This window comes from Nyctereutes procyonoides, unplaced genomic scaffold (assembly GCF_905146905.1).
Source record: "Nyctereutes procyonoides isolate TBG_1078 unplaced genomic scaffold, NYPRO_anot_genome, whole genome shotgun sequence".
Lineage (NCBI taxonomy): Eukaryota > Metazoa > Chordata > Mammalia > Carnivora > Canidae > Nyctereutes > Nyctereutes procyonoides.
Window position 1 is genome coordinate 34,957,827 of NW_026575046.1, and position 23,383 is coordinate 34,981,209.

Below are 23,383 nucleotides of genomic sequence, written 5' to 3' on the forward strand. Positions count from 1 at the left end.
TGGAATGTTGACAGGAACTACATTGACTCTGCAGATCATAGACAGCATGAACGTTTAATATTAACTCTTCTGATCCATAAACATGGGATATCTTTCCATTTAACTGTGTCATCCATTCCTTTCACTGATGTCTTAGTCTGTAGACCTTTCACTTCCTTGGTTAAATTTATTTCTAAATGGTTTATTGTTTTTGATACTACTGTAAATGGAATTTTTCAGTTTTTGAAATAGTTCATTATTAGCATATAAAAGTGCACCTAATTTTTGTATTTTTATTTTGTATCCTGGAACTTTACTGAATTCACTTATTACTTCTAGCAGGTTTGAGTGAAGTCTCTAGAAATTTTATATCTACAAGATCATGTTATCAGCAAACAGAGCTAGTGTTACTTCTTCCTTTTTGTTTGGATGTGTTTTGAATTTTTTTTTCTTGCCTACTTGCTCTGGCTAGGACTTTTAGTATTATGTTGAACAGGAATAGTGAGGGGCATCCTTGCCTTATTTCTGATGTTAGGTGAAATGCTTTCAAGTTTTCACCATTGAATATGATGCTACCTGTGGGTTTTTCATATGTGGACTGAAATAGGTTGAGGTACATTCCTTCCATATCCAATTTGTCAAGAGTTTTTTTTATCATGAAAGGATGTTGAATTTAGTTTAATGCTTTTTCTTCATCTATCAAAACCGTCATAGGATTTTCATCTTTCATTCTATTAATATATCACATTTATTGATTTGCATATGTTGAACCATCCTTGCATCCCAGGATAAATACCATTTGATCACTGTGTATAATTCTTTTAATGGGCTATTGAATTTTGTTTGCTAGTATTTTGTTAAGAATTTTTGCATCTATATTCATCAGGGATATTGGACTGTACTTTTTTTTGTAATGTTTTAAATTGCTTTGGAATCAGGATAATGCTGGCCTCCTAAAATGAATTTGAGAGCTCTCCAAATTTTTGGAAGAGTTTTGGAAGAACAGGCATTAATTCTTCTTTAAACATTTGGTAGAATTCACCCATGAAACCATGTGGCCCTGGGTTTTTTGTTTGTTTGTTTGTTTTTGAGAGGTTTTTGATTAAAAAAATAAAAAAATTTTTAAATGAGATTTTATTTATTTATTCATGAGAGACACAGAGAGAGGGGCAGAGACAGGCAGAGGGAGAAGCAGGCTCCCCACAGGGAGCCTAATGTGGGACTCAATCCCATCACCCCAGGATCATGACCTGAGCCGAAGGCAGATGCTCAACCACTGAGCTACCCAGGCATCCCTTGATTTCTCATTTAATCTCCTTACTAATTTATTGGTCTACTAAGATTTTCTATTTCCTCACACTTTAATCTTGGTAGGTTATATGTTTCTAGGCATGTATCCTCTATATACTCTATATAGTATAAAGACTGCTGAGTAAGAATAACCAAAAACATTCACAGGACAGGTATTGTGTATTTATGAATTTAAAACAAAAACTTAAGCTATAGAACATTAAAGATCTACATTTAATATACACATTACATGTAATATACATATATTCCTATTACATATATTTTGATATGTATACATATATTCATTTATACAAATACTATAAACATGTTATATTATATTATAAAGATATCAGTCCTCCTCCAAATTGTCCAGACAGGGTTGTTAATATTCTAGTTGTTATTGTTGATTTTTAAAAATGTTTGTGTGTGTGTGTGTGTGTGTGTGTGTGTATGTGCATATATAAATGGACAAGCTGAATCTTAAATTTATGTGAAGGAGCAATGAACCAAGTATAACCAAAAGAATAAAAGGACTAGCCCTACCATGTATTGGGACTTACAATTAAGCCATATTAATTAACAAAATGTATAGTTTGGTGCAGGGATAGATAGAGCAAATGTCAGTAATTACTGTAACAAATAGATGTTTGGGGCTGCAAATAATGGGGGAAACTAACTCAAATGGCTTAAGTGATTTAATAGGAAATCCAAAAGCAGAGTTACTTTTAGGGTTGATTAACTTTGTGGTTTGACAGCATCATAAAAAAAAAAAAGAAAACAAACAAAAACCCGGTTTCTTCTATCTTTCTGTTCTGTTATCCTCAGTGTGGTGGCTTTACCCCTTGGGCTAGTATCCCGTATAGCCACAGATGGCTGCCACAGCTCCAGGCATCATGGCAAGATTCAGTAATGTCTTCCTATGTTATTTTTTTTCTTCCTCTGTTAGAAAACCTTTCTAAAAATCCCCTAAAACATTTACTCTCGTGTCTTCATGGTCCCAGTTGCATCACTCACTCAATTCCCAAGTCAGATATACTCATTCCTGAATCAAATATTGGCAACGGTTTTGAGGTCAGCATTATTGTCTTAGACAATAAGACAGGTAGAATTTCAGGCAGAATGGATGTTGAGATGCCAACCATCAAAACAATTATGTTCATTCTGTTTGATGAGAAAAGAGTTTTTGATGTTACTCTTTAAACTTTTTCACCTCCAAAACTAATGCTGAATTAATCCATCACTAAATGAAACTCAGATGTCTTACCTAAAAACAATCATATTCAATCATCTCTTTAAATGCAGACAGTTGAAAAACTAATGTTTGTTGAGTTTCTACTAAATACCAGACACTGCGCTGAGTACACCATCATATTCAATCCTCACAAGTCTCTATTAGTTTCAGTAATTCTCTTTCCAAGGATGAAATGAGGCCTAGGGAAGGAAAAAGACCAAGATTTTCATGGAGTAACCTGTTGAGTAAATAGTACATCTTAAACTATACACTGACCTTTGAATGAGGGCCTTATTCTTCAACCCAGCCTGGGGACAAATTATAATTTGAGATACAGACTCATGTACCAAGAGGAGTTGTCAAGTATCTCCCAAGAGTAAGGTTTTCTTCTCCATGAACTATAAGAATAAGGGATATAAATTTCAGAATTCTTAGGACCTACTCTCTACTATCAGATAATGTGTTAAATTCAGAAGAAATAACTCCATCTGTCAAACCAGGCTGAAAGAATTTCAGAAATACAGAAAGTCTGTGTAAGGCAAACACTCCTGTTTGTCTCCCTTACTCTCCCACTACTACCATACTCACAATACTTCTAACACCATATGGGTGGGCATTTCACACATTCCGCAATTCTCTATGACACCAGCTGGGTGTCCAATAATTTGATTCAATTCTTACACCAACTGGAGTTAACACAAAACTCCAAGGTCAAGGGCTCAGTCCTGAGAGACGCTGCCTCCCACTTCAGATGCCGATCCCAAGTAAAACGCTCAAGATTGCCCACAACTTTTGTCTAACTTGGATACAAATCAGAGGTTCCCATGACTACTCCCCCACTGTGGATTCCATTATTTGCTAGAACAAATCACAAAACTCAGGAAAAACTTACCTACATCTACCAGTTTATTAAGTAGTAAAGGATATGATAAAGGTTAAGATGAGCTCCAAGATGAAGAACTACCTAGGGCAAGGTCCAGAAGAGTCCGAGTCCCTGTGGGATTGGGTGTGCTGCCCTCCAGCATATAAATGTGTTTATCAAACTAGAAGTTCCCTGAACCAAAACCATTGGGATTTTTTTTTATTAAGGCTTTCACATGGAGGTATGATCAAATTATCAGCTCCATTCTAAACCCCTCTCTTCTCTCTGAAGAGTGGGGAGCAAGGCTGAAAAATTCCAAGCTTCTAATTATGGCTTGATCTTTCTGGTAAACTGCCCCCCATCCCAGCCCCATTTGGGAACACAGTCACCTCATTAGAAGACTCTACTACCAACCAGGAAGTTCCAAAGAATTAGGAGCCCTAGGATGGAAACCAGGATCGAAGATCAAACATTAGAACAAATGATACTCTAGTGCTCTTCTCATTTAGGAAATTGTAAGGGTTTCAGCAAGACTATAGGAACTGGGGTCAGAAACTAAATATTAGTACATACGATTCTCCTAGTGCCCCCACTTACAGGAGTTTAGGGAGCGCTATGCTAGGAACTGGAAGCAGAGATCTGTATTTTGCATAGTTATTAGGACTATTAACCTATAGTTTGGCATCCTCATTGTGCCTGCTCATGAAAATCGACTTTCATAAACCTTGGGATACCTTAGCTTCCTTAAAGGGTGCATGCAGGAGGAATGTCAACAAACCAAGGGGACAGGGCATCAGGTGATGAAGGGCAGAGCAGCAGGGGGCAGGGGAAAAACTTTGATAAAAAGGTCAACCTGGCAGGTAAGGTAGAAACTGAATAGCCCTGTGCTGCCACGAATCACCAGGCCAGTGGTGCAAGCGTGATGGATAGGCCCCTCTGAGGCTGCCTGTGATTGAAGCCACAATGTCAAAAACAGACAGTAAACCAGGAGAGAGAAGCAAGAAGTTAGATGGTGCTGTCAACATGCCAGGGGATATGCGGCAAGGAGTATGGACCTGCATGAAGAGTGAGGAGAAACAAAGGGGGTGAGGTGGTGGATGAGTTTTTTAAATAGCCTCCAAGGACACCTGTGAGAAGATCTGGGCAATCTGATGTCCTAACAATGATGAGTTTGCAAAAAGAACTCTTATCACCTCCTTATCACCTCCCAGGAAAGGAGGCTCTCTGCTGGGACCTCGTCTATAACCCAGGTCGAACCAGCTCAGGGCCCCCACCATCTAGCAAACCCTGGAGACTCCAAGGCAGTGCTCTAGAAGACAAGAGCTGTCTCTCTAGGACCTGAACAGAAGACAAGGTAGAGTTGTGGGCCAGTTCCTCCCCATTCACCCAGGAAGGAAGGGCTGCACTCAAGGGCCACTAGGGAGACTTGGCTTTGTTCTGGAGCCACAGCTAGTAACTCCTGAGAACCGTGGGGCAGCTGCTTCATTAATTTCATCTTAAATTTTACTGTAGAAGGACAAGCCTGTTAGTCTGCAGCAGACCAAAAAATCGAAAAACGCCAGGGGAAAACTGGCCAGTCCAATGTGTTCACAATGTGCTCTGCAAAGTCCTAGGCATTCTGTGACAATATCTCAGGGATACAAGTGGGGAGTAATAGCAGGCAAGCCTCCTAGCCCTGCAGCTTCTCTTCCATGGGTGTCAAGTTACAGCTTATATTTACCAAGGACTTATATACATCAGGCAATGTGCTGAGCATTTCCATCTACTTAGTTCTTATAGCAACTCCACTGCGGATGCTCTTAATGTTCCTATTATGTAGGAGAGGAAGCTAAAGCACAGAGAGGTTAAGTAATTTGCCCAGAGTCACACAGCTAGTAACTGGCAGTGGTGGGATTCGAACAGAGCTCATCGCTACTGTGCTATCCAGAGGTCCTCTGTAAGACTTCTGGGGTTGGGAGGGTTTTCTCCCCCCACCCCCGCCATGCAAAAGAGGGTTTATTCACAGGCAGCCACCTCAAGACTGACAGCCTGAGGTTTATCAAAATCTCTGATGGCAACTCTGAAGGAGTGGGAGTCACTGCTGCACTGCAGTTTACTCTGCCATCTGTTACAATGAGGAGAATATTAAGTATTGACCTCTCGTGGATTAGGCAGGCTTTGTAAGTTTTAAGAATTTAATGTCTGAAAAGTACCTTTTGCAGTAACCTCGAGCACCTTATAGTAACCCTCCTGCAACATCAGGCTTTTTTGCTTTCTCTCGCCCAGAGCTGATGAAGGAGCAGAAGCTGATCTGAGGGCTTGCCCCAGACAGTCACCACGGAGGTCAGGGTCAAGAAGAGAAGGAAGGAGAGAAATGGGGAGACAGAGAGCTGGGGGTGCAGAGGATAAAGAGAACGCTGGATAAACATGGGAGACAAATTGATGTTGTCTTTTACACTAAGGAAGGTAACAGTTTGTCTTCTGAAGAGTTGTTGTGTTGTCATGAGACCATTGAAAGACAGCCCGGTTTTTTTCCTCCCTTGCCTATAAGAAGACTCAGTTAAATTTTATGTTTGATTTCAATCTATTTCCTTAACTTAGAATTTTGGCAAGCAGCTTTCCCCTGACAATAAAATCCAAAACTATCAAAAATGAGGTAACTGTGCCTGGTTATGAACTGGCTTTATATTCTTTTTGGGGAAGTGGGCAGAAAGTAATAAATTATTATGCTAAGATAGAAGAGAGTACACATTGGCCCAGGAAATGTGCTAAAAAGATGGGGTCCTGGCTCACCCTGGATTTTCTCAGAAACAATCCCCACTCCAGGAAACAAAGTCTGAGAAAAAAAAGTTGTTTTTTAAAAATTTTGTATTTAATTTAAAAGTGTTTAAAAATGTTTAAATTAACTTAAAATGTTGATAATACAGGAAGAATCTGAAATAAGCATGGAAATTATTAGCATCTGGGTGGTAGGCACATGGCTCTTTTTCTGTGCATTTGAAATATATCAGACTTTTGAAAATAAACTCAAATTGCTGAGAGAGGAGACCAGCTGGCATGAGAATTAGAAGCTCTGGACAGCCTGGCTTTGGGGATATAAACAGCTCATAATTTGAATCTGAAGTCGAGTGAGATTAAGGTAAGGAACAAAACTCTGAACAATCAGGAGACTGACAATTAAATCATCCAAAGACATTTATAGAGCTCTACTGTACACTTAGGACTTTTCTTGGCATTGAGGACATAAGGTTGAACAGAATAGATGCAGTCCTGAACTCTGAGCTTCTAGTCTAGGGGATGGCTAGTCAAGAAGTAAACAAATGAGTGAATAGTTATACACTGTGAGAAGTGTATCACTTGTTATGACAAGTAAGTATATAGTGTTGAGTTAGACAATGATGGGGGGGGCTTTGCCCATCTTAGACAAGGTGATTACAGATGACCTCTATGAGGAATGACTTATTTAGCTATGAATCTATTTAGCTATGAATCAAAGGAAAAAGAACAAGAGAACAATCCATAGTGAGGTCACCAGATATATACATGCCCTGAAGCAGGATTTGTTGTTTAAGTCCCAGGGCCAGAACACCACAGTGGCTGGCGTACATCCTTTGGGAGGGTGAGGAACAGAGATGTGGTTCAAGAAATAGTCAGACGCATCGTTCTGGATACGAGGGAAGGATCTGGCCTTTTTTCCAAAACAAATACGGCAGCCACTACACATCTTAGTCACAAAGGACTAGCATGTTCTGAATGTACCTTGAAAAAGATCTCTCTGGCTACTAATGTGAATTATTGACTTGGAGATTGGTAAGAGTGGAGGCAGGAAAATGAAGGAGAATGGGGATCATCTAATTGCAGCCAAATATGGTGGGTGGCACTGCCTTTTTTGTACATAAAGTTTTATTGCAACGCTACACACTCGTTTGTTTCTGTGTAGTCTATGGCTGCTCTTGCACTACAACAGCAGAGTTCAAGGGCTGAGGCAGAGGCTCTACGGCCCACAAACCCCAAAATATTGACTATCTGGCCCTTTACAGGAATGATATGTTTTCCCCTGAGTTTGAAATTTGTGGCACTAGCCCCAAAACTATATGATAATGGCCAATCAGCTTTTTCCAGCAAGAATTATTGAACATCTCCTGTGTGCTGAGGGGAAAGACAGGACCCTGGAAACAAATACTGTGCAAGACCAGATGTCTTCTTTGAGAACTGTTCATCTCATCAGATCCATCCCCTCACTTACCCTTCCATAGGCCGACACCATTCCTTTCTGAAGCTTCAAGTTTGGTTCAAGTCCTAGACTGTCCATAAAGCTTTCCCTGACTTAAACCATACTCCATATTTTCAAACTGCAGCCATAAGTATCTCCTATGTTATATACTTAGCCCCTGATTATGCTGTATATACTGATGGTTTTAGATGACCAAAACATCTTTCCCATGGTTTTGAAAACACGAAATATCCACTCGTGGTCCCCTAACCTCTGAGGTACCACTCAAGACTCTCCTCCATTGAGAAAACTCTAGTTTCAAGGGGACAGCAGTTGGTTCAGGGATAGAACATGACCCTAACAGAACCTTTCCTCCAGGGGCATCTGCCAGAATTAGTGAAAATTATCATCTCTTTTCTTTTCAGTGATGGTACTGAGAGTCTCTAAGCCTAGGATTGCCAACACCCCTGCCAAACGTGCACATTCGGGTAACACCCACTTTGCCCACCTTCAGTAAGGGGAGAGGTAATGGTGAGCGAAGCAGATGGGAGTCTGATGATTTCCCCTGAGCCCTGCATCTCACAGCACCTCTCATCCTTACTAATGACACAAGCCAATAAATCCTTACTGTTTAAGTTGATTGAGTTTCTGCCATAAATGACAGAAATACCGAAGGCTATTTCTGCCTTCATCAACTCTGCCAAAAGATGATCAAGTCAGGGCCATTTGGCCATTCTAGAACCCTCCTCCTGGTACCAGAGAAATGCAAATTGCTAGTACACTAAAAGCTGGCTGGTTGGTGGGCACATAGACCTTTTACACTTTGATCCTGGCTGTGAAGGCTTCACCTACAATTAGACTTTGCTAAGAGTAAATCTAGGGAAGTTCTAATACAAAACCAGGATACTCTACCTTTCATTATCTCTGGCGCTGGCTTGGCTATGAACTTGCTATGGGATCTTAGGTAAGTCCTTGATATCCTCAAATTTTTCCACCTATAAAATAAAGAAACTGGCCTTCCTAAACAACCATCTCCAGGCTGACTCTTGAGTTCAGGTCTGTCTGATTCCTCCAGGAAAATGTGCGTTTCTATCCCATCACTTTGGGACAAAGGTGACTTTTCACGGAGCATTATTTGATTTTGTTCTTCAAAATTTAATCTCCAAGCCACATGTAGAAGCAGGAGTCTGCTATTTACATTGGACTTCTTGTTCCACCCAGATTGGGCAGCCTCCACACACCAGGCAGGGACAGGCTAAAGAAAATGGGAACACTTTGTTTTTTTTTTTTTTTTTAATTTTTTTTAAATTTTTATTTATTTATGATAGTCACAGAGAGAGAGAGAGAGAGAGAGAGAGAGAGAGAGGGCAGAGACACAGGCAGAGGGAGAAGCAGGCTCCATGCACCGGGAGCCTGATGTGGGATTCGATCCTGGGTCTCCAGGATCGCGCCCTGGGCCAAAGACAGGCGCCAAACCGCTGCGCCACCCAGGGATCCCAACACTTTGTTTTTTTACTGTAGTTACATCATGTGTCTCATGAAATACCTTAATAGCTTCTTGAAAAATGTATCAAAAAGTATGAAAAGATTTACAAATATCTTAAGAGGCCAGCATGACCTATGATGAATTCAAATGCTGGCTGAAAATGTTGTTTTCTTGTTTTTTCCTATAGGGGCACCTTATTTATTTTTTTAGGGGTACCTTATAAAAAAAAGATCAAGATGATCTCTGGCAATGGTTTCTTATTTTTGTCCTTAACCACATTTCTCATGATCTCTGTTAGTCATGGACTAGCCTAGCTGTAATATAGGTCAAGATCATCACAGTGTCTCTCAACTAGGGCACCATTAACATTTTAAATGAAATTTTTCTTTGTGCTTCAAGGTCTCCTGCATGGCAAGACTTTTACTCTCCCAGCTAAATGCCAGTAGTACAGTCCCCTATCATCGTGACACACAGTCTGAAAAGACTCTTATTCATTTCTAATAACCTGAAGGGGGTAGGTGCTACCTCCTATCAAGCTCTTATTTTACAAACAAATCAACTGGGGACCAAAGATGTGACAGGATTTTCCAAGATCACACATGTGAGATAGGACTGAAAGAAGAATCTGAAGTCACATATTTTGATATCTAATCCCAATGATCTTTATACTATCTAAACCCATCTCAGATAGCTGTGGGTTTCAATTTATAGCTGATGCTATTATAAAACTTACAACCAAGCTATTAATATTAATACCAACACCAATCATTACCTTCCAATTATACTTTGATTGCAATTGATACATTCTAAACTATAGTTCAGCAAGTTTTATCATATTCATGAGGGTCTTCATTACCATATGCAGCTCATCATACTTGCATTTGTTAGTAGACAAGAAATAGCCTATCAGAATCCAAAAGCAGCCTTCTAATTCTTGCTCATTGGCTGGCCCCCAAGGAGCAGAGAAAGGAACTCTTGGGCATTCACCCAGAAGGCAGTGATCAAAAGATTCAGGAACTGAAGAAGCTACTTTGTCCATGAAATTCTAGTATTTCTGACATTTGGAGCACCATTTGGTCAATGCTAAGGTCTTCTCCTGAGTTGCTCCTACTGAGTGATTCCATAAATGGTCTAGAATAAATAGAGGGGGATGAGTCTAAGTTTCTAGCAGTAATCAGGTATTAGGGTGAAATCTGCTCTTCCCCTGTCCATTATACATCCCCAAATCCCACCCTCTTACTAAGTGCCAGAGGAGTTAAACAGGTAAGAAAGATGTTACATTTTTACAGTAACTGGTGTTTGCACTGCACTGTCTTGCTACAATAGAGTTGCTGCCAACAAGGATGGAAAACCCTGCTTGATATCATTGGTCTTAGATGCCTCCTCACGCTCATGCACGCCAGATCCATCAATATTATAGGAAGGTGAAAAAGGACAGTGCCTCAGGACTCTATGTTCTCATGGTATTTTCAGAGCAATTCATGAGCCTCTTTTAATGCATTTGCCTCCTCCAAGATGTGCTTCAGACAAGCTCATATGATCAATGATCGAGCGATGCCCGGTCACTTTTTCAGAGTTCGGTAGACCAACAGGTCTGGAGTTGCATTTTAATAGCATCTCTCTTACAATCCAGAGTCCTTTTTTTTCTACAGAAGAAATTTGAAAACAAAAAATAGATTGACTCCAAAGTTTAACTCAAGAACAATGCTAAGGTCCCAAGTTTGTATACTTTTTACCCAAAAGCATTTAAAGCAGTAAATATAATGTCATAGGAATGCCAATTTATAGATAATAACCACTGACGGGAAATGAAAAATAAATGTGGGTGTATGTGCACGCAAACCTCAAAAAAAATGTAGTAGTGGCAGAGAGTTTTCTTTTTCGTTCTTAGTGTTATTAGAAACTCATTAGGAGTCAATTACCATTTAATTTCTCTACAATATCCAATTATGGTTTTACTGTCCAAATGTTCCTGCATATCACATAGGCCATTTAAAACTAAAATTTTGCTCCTCCCATCCCGCCACTGCCACCACCAAAAGAGGGTCAATTTTGAAATACAAGTTCCAGATGTCCCTTTTTTATTTTTGACATTTATCTTCCAGGGAAACCAGAGAAACTAGCTGAGTCCTATAAAAATGCTGGTGGCTAAACACAAGGATGCCCTCTTAATCTCCCCTCCCTTTGTAAAACTGAGAGTTATCCAAAGTATTTAGCCAAATCCATTCTTCAACAAATATTTGTTGCAAACAAAGAAAAGGCATACAGAAATACTTTGAGCAAGAAAGAAACCCCACATTTGTGAGGCGGGGGGAAAGACCCTAAAAATGCTAGAAATGATGGAGTTATAAATCTGACATTATAGTTGGTAAAGTTATGCAGTACAGAAATGCCTAACTATCCCCCCCCCACACACACACACACACTCCCAACTTACCTTCAACTCTTGCCTATGAAGCAGGAGTAAAACTGCAAAGTAAAACTTTGTGATGGAGGGTGGGGGCAAATAACTTGGAAGCAAATCAAAATAACAGAATCAGACAACAACCACTAAGACTGACCTTCAACTCAATTATTTGTCCTCCGGGGATGAGGAGCTCTCAGGACACGGTATTGGTAAATACTCTACTGGCATAGATTTGGTCTGCTTAAACATAACATTGCACATTGCTCCTTGCCACTCTTCTTCTCCTCCCAGGACCCCATCTTTATCTCAAGAGGTCCCAATCTGAAAATATTCAGAGAGAAGGGTGTTGCCTTGTCACAAACTACAGATGATAAAGAAGATGTTATTTTTGAAAACTCTGTCCACATTTTGTCAAGATTTCCAAGTAAAATGAATCAACTTGATCATTTTGGTGCCAATATTTTTGGCCAATAAAGAAAAAGTCCTCTGACCCTAGATAGTCAAAATTCCTCAAGCAATATTAAACCCTTTTTGTATTCCCAGGAGACAAATGTTTGTGAGTAGAGATGCCCAGGCAAAGCATACCTTGTGCCTGAGGACCAAAATTTTTCTATATAAATATAAATATACAACACATGCTTAAATATATACACACACAAGTGTACACACAAGCGGGATGATTGTTCAGTAAATCTCAAGGGCAGAGTAGAAGATGTTTTGGAAGAGTGGTTATCAGAAATGTTGCAGATGAAAAAGGCAAGACCTAACAAAGATTCTCTCCCTAACCAAATGTCAGACTTCTTAAAGCCCTTTTTCATTAGGCCTCATCCTTGGGCCTTGTTTTCAAGTTCAAGAACCCCTTACCATTGTAGGGGAGCTGATCATCTGATCAAATTCCTCATTCCTCCTTATCCCCAGGTGATACCTGGTCACTCTGGCCCACCTTCAGCAAAACTCGCGTGACATTGACTTAGCCAGGAATTTCCTGTTAGTTAATTTCCCATCCACTGACCACACCACGCCCCTCCCCCACCACACCTGCTCTTTTGCTCTGAATCCCCACTGGTTTGTGTTCTATTTGGAATTGACAGTTCTGTACTGAGGTCTTGGTCCCCTATTGCCGTAGTTCCTGAGTAAATCTGTTTTTATTACTTTCACTACTGTTTAGCTCTGGTTTGTCTTGACAAAAAAAAAAAAAAAAAAAAACAAAAACAGAAGTGCAACAATTTAAAAAAGCTTCTATAGAAAGGCATCTCTGCAGTGGATTACATGTATGTGAGCACCTTCTTTTTTTGTTGTTGTTGTTCTTTTTTTTTTTTTTTTTTGCATCAAATGACCTTTAATGTTCAAAAGAGGCATGAATGTAAGTGTGCCTTTTCTTTTTGTTTTCAAATATTAGCTCAAAAATCCTAACTCTGTCTCTTCCACAGAAGGGGGTGATGGCTACATAAATTCAGGGTTTCCTATGGTTCCTATGCTCCAAGTCTTAAAAGTGGCTCTTCTTTATTCAGAGAGGGAACCAAACTGGGGGAGGGGAGGGGAATACTATCCCAAGTAACTGATCTAAAAGATACTGTCAAGGTGGTCAGGTCACTTTGAGCCTAGTTGCTTCAAATTTTTTTCCAACCTAGAAAAATTCCACTAATTTTTCACTCATCAGTGAGGTTCAGAATGTTACCCTAATAAATCTTTCTCTTCATCATCTTAGCAGCTACTAAGAGTAGAAATAAACATTTGGAAATAGTTTTAACAACAAAATCCAGGGGAGTTATCTGTGATTTGAAAATGAGTCAAGGAAAAAGGAAATTTTTAATGATGTAGGAAATGCAGTTCAACCCAGAAAATGCCAATCCCCATGCATTCTGGTTTATTAAAGATGTGGAGCTTGAAATTGTCTTATAGGATAAAAAGCAGTGACATCAACTAGAAAGGCAGTGATGAGCATTTGGATTCTAGCCTCTATTCTGACAATTTTGGCAGAACACAGGGCACTCACAGGAAATGGTAGGAGCTATACTTGGAAAGGGGGGTGAGGGGCAGAATGGACCATCTCCTGGGCAAGGTAAGCCAAAGACTTTGAAGAAAGGGAAGGTCTTGATTGGGGTTGGGATTTAGAAAGCTCTCTGGAAGAGCTGGTCTTTGATGAATTGACAGAGGGAAAACATAATAGACAGAGAACACAGTTAGGAGGCTACTGGGATAGTGCAGATAGCAGGAACTCAGGGCCTGAACCAGACAAGGCAGCAGGCAGGTGAGAGGATGGATCCCAGAAAGCCCTAGAAGGAGAAGCAAGACAATAGGCTTGGTTTGGAACACACTGTCTTCCATGAATGGCATTTGGACCAGAACTGTTTGAACAATGGGGTGTGACAGTGAAAATGAGTAACAAGTTATTGGAAATAAAGAACCAAAGAATCAGACCTAGCCAAGATTCACTGAGCTCCTGCCAGGCACCAGGCCCCTTTAACTATATATGAAGTATCGAAACAGAAAATTCATCAATACAATTAAACATATGCTACCCGTTGCAAGAACCAAAAATCCCAAACAGATCTTAGGAGCATCCCTACTCAGTCAGCCAAGCCTGGAAATGGCTTCATGTATGTCTCCCTCACTTGGAAAACTCTTGCCCCATGTACTTGGCTTCCTCGGTGGCAGTGTCTGGCTGGTGGCTAGGTTAATCCAATAACCTAGCACCTCTTTCCTGGGTGAGGGTATTGTTAGCTCATAAATGCTGCAGCTGGGCCCAAGGGTCAGCTTGCCCTGACCCTGAGAAGGTTGTATTCCGCTGCTTCCCTTCAGCCCATCTCCTAGTCAGTCATTCCTCTGCCTTGATAATAGCCCCTCCCCTATCTTCTCCCCCATCTTCACAGCCCCCAAGCTGGAAGAAAGGTCTTCCTCTCAGTCAAGATTTCTAAAAGACTCAGACTACAACCCTCAGGCTTATTTCATTTCACTCACTCATCTGGTTTAGGCAACCATGAGCTTTCCTCCCTTTGTCCTACTCTCTACTTAGTAAAACTTCAAGTTAAAAATAATGAAACCATCCTAAGTGCCCAGCAACATTGTGATTGGTTAATAAATTATGGATCCTCCATGCAGTCAAGCACCATTGACACTTGAAATTTCAACAAAGCTTACCTGCTTATGCAAATATGGAACAATCCCCCCATTCTCAGTTAAATGAAGAAAAAAGCAAATAATGTGCTTTACCACCATGTGAGCCAGGAAAGGGGCTCTGTGTACTTGTATCAAATAACTCTGGGAGAACACTCTTTTTGAGTTACAAGCAGTCAATCTCAGAACATAGTCTGAGGTTTATCCCAGTAGGTTTGGGACATTCCCAGTAGGTATGTCCCATAAGTTTGTCCCAGTAGTGGGTGAGTTGGAGGAAAACAAAACTTACAAGGAAATGAAAGATTCTAGTCACTACTTGACTTCTATCCTATGGAAATTGGTAAAAACAAGTTTTCTGTTAATGTCTTGTTACCAGGATACCATTTTTCCAATTACTCACAAAGAGCAGAGATTATTAACCCTGTGATTTTATTCCAGCGGGACTATTCAAAATCGCACTTCCTGCCATTCACGGAGGTTAAATAATGAATTACGAATGGCACAATGGTAATGAAATTCTCAGAATGAACTTCTGTAAGCTCCAAATAGGTTTTCTTGGGAGGGTGGAAGGGGGCAAAGAAAGGAAAGGCAAGTATTAATAGTGTGAAGGTCTGATGTACTCAATTTGATTTTGGAGAACAGTAAAAAAGGCCCAGAGCCTCTGAGAATTTACTCTAATTCCACTCAACAAACATGAAGCCACAGTGTCTGGAAGATTTTAGAATTAAATGCAATAGGAACCAATTGCAATGGTGCCTGCTATTGAATTACCTTCGGAAGAGCCTGTTTCGAATTTCCACCAAAATAGGATGTGTCGCCAAACTCTGACCTCAGCAGCTTTCCCTGCACAGAAAGAGAATCAGTCTGGAAATGCCTGCCCTGCCTCATTATCCCTTATACTGAGTTCATGGAAGGTGGGCAGGGGCAGCGGAATCTGTGAGGCCCTCAGGTGAGTCCACCAGTTGCAAGTCATTGAGAGTAGAAGGTAGTACAGCCAGTCCTAGGAGTGGCTGAAAGCTGAGTTGGCGCTCTGATTACTTACTATACCAGTAAGCCAAGTAAAAGCCATAGCAGCCCCTGAGAGCTTGTCAAAAATGCAGAATCATGGGCCCTACCCCATACCTTCAGAATCTGCATTTTAACAAGATCCCCAGGTTATTCATATACAATTTGAGTTGCACTAAGGTTAAGTAGCAGTCATGAGAAATACTTGCTGCATTGAATACAAAGCAGCCAGAGGTGCGGGGTGGGGGGAAGCCCTCCCTTTTCAGCCTAGACTTGCAAAATGTTCAAAATGTATTATTTTCTCAAATTTTGGGATGGCACTGATGCTTTGGAAAGATACTCCTGCAGAGAAGCATGGCATCCCTACTTCACCCTGTGCCAAGGGGTGGAAGGAATAGAAAGAATGCAATGAAGGTTCTGAGTTGTAGATCTGACTTCTGGTCACTCTGACTGTTGGAGCATTTGTTCCTCATAAACCCATTCAGCTCCTCTTCCTCGGGGCAGCCTTCCAGCTACTGTTCTCTAATTAAACATCCCAACTCCTCCTAAGACATTGTTCCAAATCTCTTCGGTAGGTTCATGTGGTCTTTAAGGAGCAGCACCTGGACTTGAATTCTGTATTCTGGACATGGAAGAGAGCAGAACTTCTCTGTTCTGTGGCTGTTTTGCTGGCTCTCTTTTTCAGAAAGGAAGTAAAAGGAAGGCATGATGGTGCAGGGTGATTTATTGAGATACAGTTTATGTTCTGTTCTCCTTACTTTGACCCAGTCACAGGACCTTTGTATTCCCATACTTTTGGGGAGGTTTGCTTTGCAAAATTAAGAGCAGAAGTTGCTCTCAGAATATTCTTGACTCTTGTTTTCCAGGATCTTATACTCCTTGACAGACTTGTGGGGTGGCAGGAAGAGCAGAGAGATGGGATAACCCTTGAAGCAGAATGGTTGAAGCAAAAGAAAAAAAGAAGAGATGCAAGAGTGAAAAAGGGGTGGAGGTAATCCTCAAGGTAGTGGAGACCTTTGCCAGTATGGTGCTTAAGAGAGGTGGCATCCCATGCACCTGGTCATATTAAATTTTCAATAAGCAGTGGATATATTGCTTAGGCTATGGTTTAAAACCTTGAGCTCTAGAGCCAGAACATCTGGGTTTAAACCCTGGTTCTGTGTGAGTCTGTTACCCTGCCAACATTTCAATTTCTTTATCTATAAGATGGGGATAATACATTCTAAGTGCTAATTAACTATTATACATTGAGGAAGTTGACATGAAAACATTTGACAAAATTAAACACATCATAAAAATGTAAGTCATCATTATTAAGTACTTGGTATTTCAGTTGACTTGAAAAGAAATTTCCCCATTTCTTAAAATAAATTAAACATCTGGATCTAAACATACAGAATTATAACAACAAAAGGAGAGAAAACATTTACATCCACAGATGGAGAATATTACTTATTTGGGCCTAAAAATAACGCAAAACTGCCATATAACTTGGATCCTGTTCCATAAATAATCATAGGAAGATTAAGTGATAGAGTGTTAAAGTACAGTATTCAAAGCTTCTTTTCTGAATATACATCTGAATACGAACATCTTTAAAATTAAAGTTTTCCTTCATCTGCCAGGCAGATGATACAAAGGTCTAATCAATAATTCATCCTGCCAAAGAAACTCATTACTCAGCCAAGGCGATGACGAAAATCCTGTCAAGAAGCCTTGTTTTGGCTAAATAAGACAACTTAATTTAGTGCAAAGTGAATAATCCAAGTCTAAATCATTCATTCTGGGATTAAACATTATGGATTTCTCCATTATATATGCATCCCAGGCCTGGACAAGTATTAACTTCTGTACTGCTTGGCCCAGAAGGATGGCCAACCCAGTGTTCTTGGAGCCTCTTGAAGCTCCCAGGTCTGCCGGGCAGAACAAAAGCCAAGTAAAGGAGAGTTATGGAGAAGCTGAGAATTTAGAGTTGAAAGTCCTCAAAGTCAACCTTTCACATAGCCTGGGTGTCCCCCCCATAACTACTCTGAACGCTGGTCATCCCCTTCTATGTGAATACTACTGTGAATGGATAAGTTTACCAGCCATTTTAGTTAAAACTCCTTACATTTAAAATAGCAGAAAACCGAACTCAGACTAGCTTAAGCAAAATGGCAATTTATTTCCTCATATCCTATAGCATGAACAGCCTAAAATTGTACTTTCGGTCTTGGCATGACCTAGGCTCAACCAATGTCATCAGGGTTTGTTTCTTATTCCCCTATCTGACTTCCACTTCCTCTTAAACGGTCTCCCATTGTGATGGCACAGTGACAGTGGCAGCCTCCCATTCTTTCCTTCACAGTCAGTGGGAAAAGATCAACATCCTGTGTAACTGAAACAAAAGGCTTAGAATTGGGTCTTTGGGGCTCTAATTGGCCTAGCTTGAGTCTTGTGTCCATCCCTGACCCACTCATTAGTGCAGAGAGTAGGGTAGGGTTATACAGTGGTCTGATTCCCCAGGTTCAGCTTACGTGTTGTGGTTGGATAGAGGATAAGTCAGGTGCAAGGGAACTACAAATAATGAAAGGGCAGAAGGGAAGTTTCAAAGAAATCAGTCCAGATGGAAAAGAAGAACAAACGAATGCTAAATAACCAAAAGCCTACTCAACATAGTATTCGAAGTTATTCTGGTAAAGCATTCCTTTGGCTAGATAGAAATTGATTTTTGGAATTTAAAATTCTCAGTCCTAAATTTGCCTTCTGAAATATTTTTGCTTTGTGATTACATAGAACAAGACTACTTCCTCTTTCCAGTGGCAGTTCTTCAACTGTTTGTAAACAGACATCAAATCTCCCTTGGTCTATTCTCCTCCAGGCTACATGTACCAACATACCAGGAAGTAGACTTCTGGTATTGGAAATAAATCAATGCATACTATTAAGTAGACACTAGAATCTTATTGTGGAACTAAATATGGTTTTGTTCTGTTCATTCTTGTTTCAAAGAAAATGATTTTATTAATAAATTTGATAATGATCAGCATTGGCAAGGCTATTGGGGAAATACACATTTTTAAGATCAATGAGTTCTGAGGATGTTCATTAGGTAATTTAGAGTAACCATCAAAGACACAAAAAGCCTGAACAAAATACTTTTCAATGTCCTTTAAAATATCGAAGAGCTAACAATATAATGAAAAATCACTAGGCCTAAAACCAATGTATATGCTAAATCAGAATGTAAAGTCTAGAACTCAAAGCTGCCTTTGTTTTGGAAGTCTTTCTAATCTGGAAGAAATATCTGCAAAATTGACTTGTAGTTTTGGCTGCCTGTGGTTAGATGAAAAATGTCAAGGTGCAGAACTCCTCAAAGTTAAGGACTTTGATAACCCATACTCAGTATTAGCTAGGTCAAAAAGGGCTATTCCCTCAGGATAAGGATGAACCAGCAGTCACTCTGGTCTCTCATGAATTTACAATCTGGCTTCAAGTCATCTAAGTAATCCATGGAACTTTAAGCAGTAAACCTGAGTTATGGTGGACCAAGACTGATGACACACAAAAGTGCCTGACAGAAGCAAATGCAAGTTCTTTCTGGAGAAGATCACAGTATCCTGGAACTCAAATTAGTCCTACAAACAATTTTCAAATGCAATAATCTTTATACAATCAAGATGACCAGGCACACAGAAAAATAAGATGCCATGATAAGAATATGAGGAGACAAAGGACAGCAGAAACAGAGCCCAACACACCCCAAAGAGTGGAATCATCAGACAAGCATGCTTAGTATTCTCAAAGACATAAAATTAAATTTGAGTTCCAAGTCCATTCAATGTAGAAAAGTTGCATCCCTTTAATAGATGGTGCTAGCACAACTGGATTCCACATTCAAAAAAATAAAATTGGACTCCCTACCTTACACTATATACAAATCAAAGTGAACCAATGATCAAAATATAAGATCATACCAAAACATGCTTAGAAGAAAACAGAACTATATTTTCATGACTTTGGATTTAGAAATAGACTCTTAGATGTCACACTAAGATAACAAGCAACTAAAGAAAATTATACAAAATGGACTTGATTAAAATTAAAAACCTTGGTCCAAAGGGCATTATCAAGAAATTGAAAGATGACCTATAGACAAGATTAAGCCAAAGCCAACCCTTGGGCATGTAGGGGAAGCTGAGGATAGAGGCAGAGGGTAAGAATGTTCTGCGGTTGATCATGGTGAACGAAGAAAGAGCAATACCAGAGCTGAGCACAGAGTCCAAAGACAGACGAAGGAAAATCAGGGTCAGAATCCAGGAAATTGTAGCAGGGCAGAGCAGTTAGGAATCAGTCTAGCTACCATGAGTACTGTTTGAATGTGAGACTCTGAGACACACTCTCAGAGGCTCCATAGCTCTCTGCTTTCAGAACTCCACTGAGATCATAAAAAATTCAGGTGGTAGGGCCCAATTCCAACTCACTGAATCAGTATCTCTAGGGGGTGGACCCAGGTATTTGCATCTTAACATGCCCTCAGATGATTCTTAGGCTAATGTATGAGACCTCCAGATCAGAGGACATATGTGCAGCTCCTGAGATAGACCAAAATCCCACAGGCTCAACATTCCAGTTCTGCAAGCACACTGTATGTATCCTCAGTGAGGGACTTTGCAAGTCCTGCCAGCAACTTCCAATTAACAGAGACTTAAAACTGGGGCTGCAGAGTGAACTAAGGACAGTGCCTACTAGTTGTAGAGCACCTACCCTGTGCCAAGGCACTAGGGCTGCGGCATAAACTAAGGACAGTGCCTACTAGTTATAGAGGACCGATCCTGTGCCAAATCTTGTGCCAACTGGTACTGCTCTATTTGATGCTTTACTGGCATTACTCCATTTAGTGCTTACTTATGAGGGTCCCAATACTATTCCATATTTACAAACGATAAAGCTGAGACTAAGAGAAGCCAAGCAACTTGTCCTGGGTCACCCAGCTAAGTAAGAGTAACTTCAGGTTCTAGGCCAGTTTGACTCCGAGACCTGTGTTCTTTCCATACACCAGCATGCTGCAACATTTTTCAACAGTTTTTGTTTTGTTCTGGTTTTTAAAGGCAGGGGAGCAGGGGGCTGGTGGCGGAGGTCATAGCATTAATTGATGGGGAGTCTTAGGTTAATTAAAAAACTTTTCTCACCGTAGCATACCCAGGGCATAGTGGTGAAATAAGACTCTGCTGTCTTTTCTAATCATCTTGATCCCTGAGCCAGAAGGTATTGTCAGGTAATGTAATCTTGCTCCAGCCTTTTCTTCATCTAAGTGAAGAAGGGTCTGAGATTAAGTTTGGGAAGAGATTGAAAAGCAAAGCTCAGAGGAACAGATTAAAATGATGCTGAGGCATCCTGAAGCAGGAGAAAAACTGATAGGACTTTGTTGATGGAGCTGCTGAAGGAAGATAAGACGCATCGCTGGGGGACCAGAAGGGAAGGAAGAAGCTGAGGAGGGAACGGAGATAAACAGGGTAGAGAGAAGAGATAAGAGGCAGCATGAGGGTGAGGCAGGGAAGAGGAAGATAGGACCAGGGACTCTGCAGGAGAGTAGGACCCAGGCCCTTTGTTGTCTCCTTTCTCAGGGTATATTCTTAAAGGGAGAGGGAGCCAAAGTCATAGAATAGGTTAAGTGCCAAATTCCTATTATTCAATCTCTGAGCCTGAATAGATAGTCCCATTTGAAGGTAAAGCTAAACTGTCTCTTCCAGAATGTGAGACCCTCTGGCTTTGTGCCCTTCACCCTTCCCTATCCATTTCCAGGTTGGTCCAATCAGACAGACTTAGAGACCTAAAACCCCCCAGTGCAATCCTGTCCACTTTACATGGGAGTCACAGTCATGAAGAGATCACTAAGGCACTTTGTATGCCTGGAAGGGCCAGAGTGCAGGGGTTGAGGACATGGGCTCTGAAGCTGCTTCAGAGTTTGAATACCAGCTCAACTGCAGACTACCTTCTTTATGAATCTGAACTTCCATTTCCTCACCTGTCAAACAGGGATAAAACTGTATTATTACAATCATATAAAATAATGCATGCAAAGTGCTTAGGATAGTGCCTGACATACAGAAATAATATTAGTGATGACTTCTAGTGTTGCTATTAGGTTCAAGCACAATGCTAGGTGCACCTAGTAGGCACCTTATAAAAATATTTATCCATTGGATTGAGGAGGAATCAGAACATTTGATTCTAGTCCTGTCTCGCTCACTATGGTGGGAACACAGGAGGTGACTTTACCTCTCTGTGCTTCCATTCTTCTCCCCTATCAAAAGAAGATATGCTCTTTCTCTGACCCAGAGTACTATGGGTTTGGAAATTCTTACAAAAGTAGGAAATAGCATAGAAATACAGAAGAGGCTATTTCCTTTATTCTACCATTGGAGTTTTACCCCAAGCTGTCTACTCTCTGCCATACTTACAAAGTTTCACTGTAGCTAAGAATTTTTGTTGTAATTTGCTGTCACCTACTAGGGCTGAAAGTTTCTGCCTCATTCCTCTATTGACTCCTGACACCTGCATGAAAGATTCAGTTCCCCAGCTTCAAGAAGGTATGTATACAGAATTTCTAAACTTTTATCTTTTTGAAATCCCTTGATTCTTTTTGCCTCTCAGGTACATTAAAGACGATCCAAATATTTGGAATCATGAAATGCATAATACAGATGAAAGTGGCTCTGTAGATTATAAGCTGTCTGGGAAGAGGGAGTAGGTCTGTTCAGTTCATTACTATACCCCAGCACCCAACAGAGCCTTTTGGCACATAGAAGACACCCAAGACACTTTCAATGGATGAGTGAGTGTGTCAGGAATCAAGGTTGTTGACCCAACACCCATTCCCAGTTTCTCCTGTGCTGATTGACTGTAAGTTTTGGTTAAATGGCCCTGTGTATATCCTGGGGGCTGAGTAATGATTGGTGTAAATTAGTCCTGGATATTTCATTTCCCTTTGCCAAAGGATGGGCATGTGATCAAGTGAAGTATATGGACAATGAAATATATGGGAAGTTCTTCTGGTAACCTCTATGGCAGATTTCCCTTTTTGATCAAGGGTAAGGATCATATTAGGGGAAAGTCTCATTCCCTTCCACATCCTTCCTTCCTGCTTGAGATCCTTTTGTGTGAAGGCACATTAGAGCCATGGCAGCCATCTTGCAACCATGAGGGACAAGCCACAAGAAGCCAGAGACTCATATCTCATTTCAGTGAAGCTGCTGAACCAACTCTCAAACAGTCTAAATCCAAATTTCTAGTTATGTGAAATAATTAAAAGTCTTTAAGTCACTGCTTTTTAGTATTCTCTTACTTGCAGCTGAATACAGTCTTATTAAGACAATGTATGACTTTGCCCTGAGGAGGGTCTCCCATTATTTTTAGGGACAAGAGGGCAAATAGTTGCCTTTTTACTAAATTCTTTATTCTGCAACAAAGATTTCCACTTAACCAATCTCCCATGTTTCTCTTATAATCTTAGCATCATCTCATTATCCCTCTGATGTCTCTGAAAGATTAATAGCACCACCTTGACCCCCAGACATTCTTTCTCCGTTTATCTTTTCTGTTTTCTCATTATCACTTTCCACAGACCAAATATTATATCTTGATTTTTAATTACTTTAATGGGCCTCATCCATAGTAATTGGGACATTTAGGTCATTATCGTGTCTCCTCAGATCTTCTTGAACAATTTTATTGATCATTTCTTTGAGCAAAATCATGTGGGGGTACTAGACCCACATAAACTCATAACTTAGGCCAAAAGTTGTCCTGATTAATTAGCAACATTTCCTTCT

At 40.3% G+C, this 23,383-nt stretch overlaps 1 long non-coding RNA gene across 1 annotated transcript; it reads right to left on the bottom strand.

The window, feature by feature from the left end:
- Positions 1 to 1,616: 1,616 nt before the first annotated feature.
- Positions 1,617 to 15,591, bottom strand: LOC129509795 (uncharacterized). The gene is made up of 3 exons (XR_008664403.1): positions 15,336 to 15,591; positions 11,602 to 11,768; positions 1,617 to 2,700 (listed from the first exon to the last, which is right to left on the bottom strand). It is a non-coding gene; the product is annotated as an uncharacterized LOC129509795 (long non-coding RNA).
- Positions 15,592 to 23,383: the final 7,792 nt, after the last annotated feature.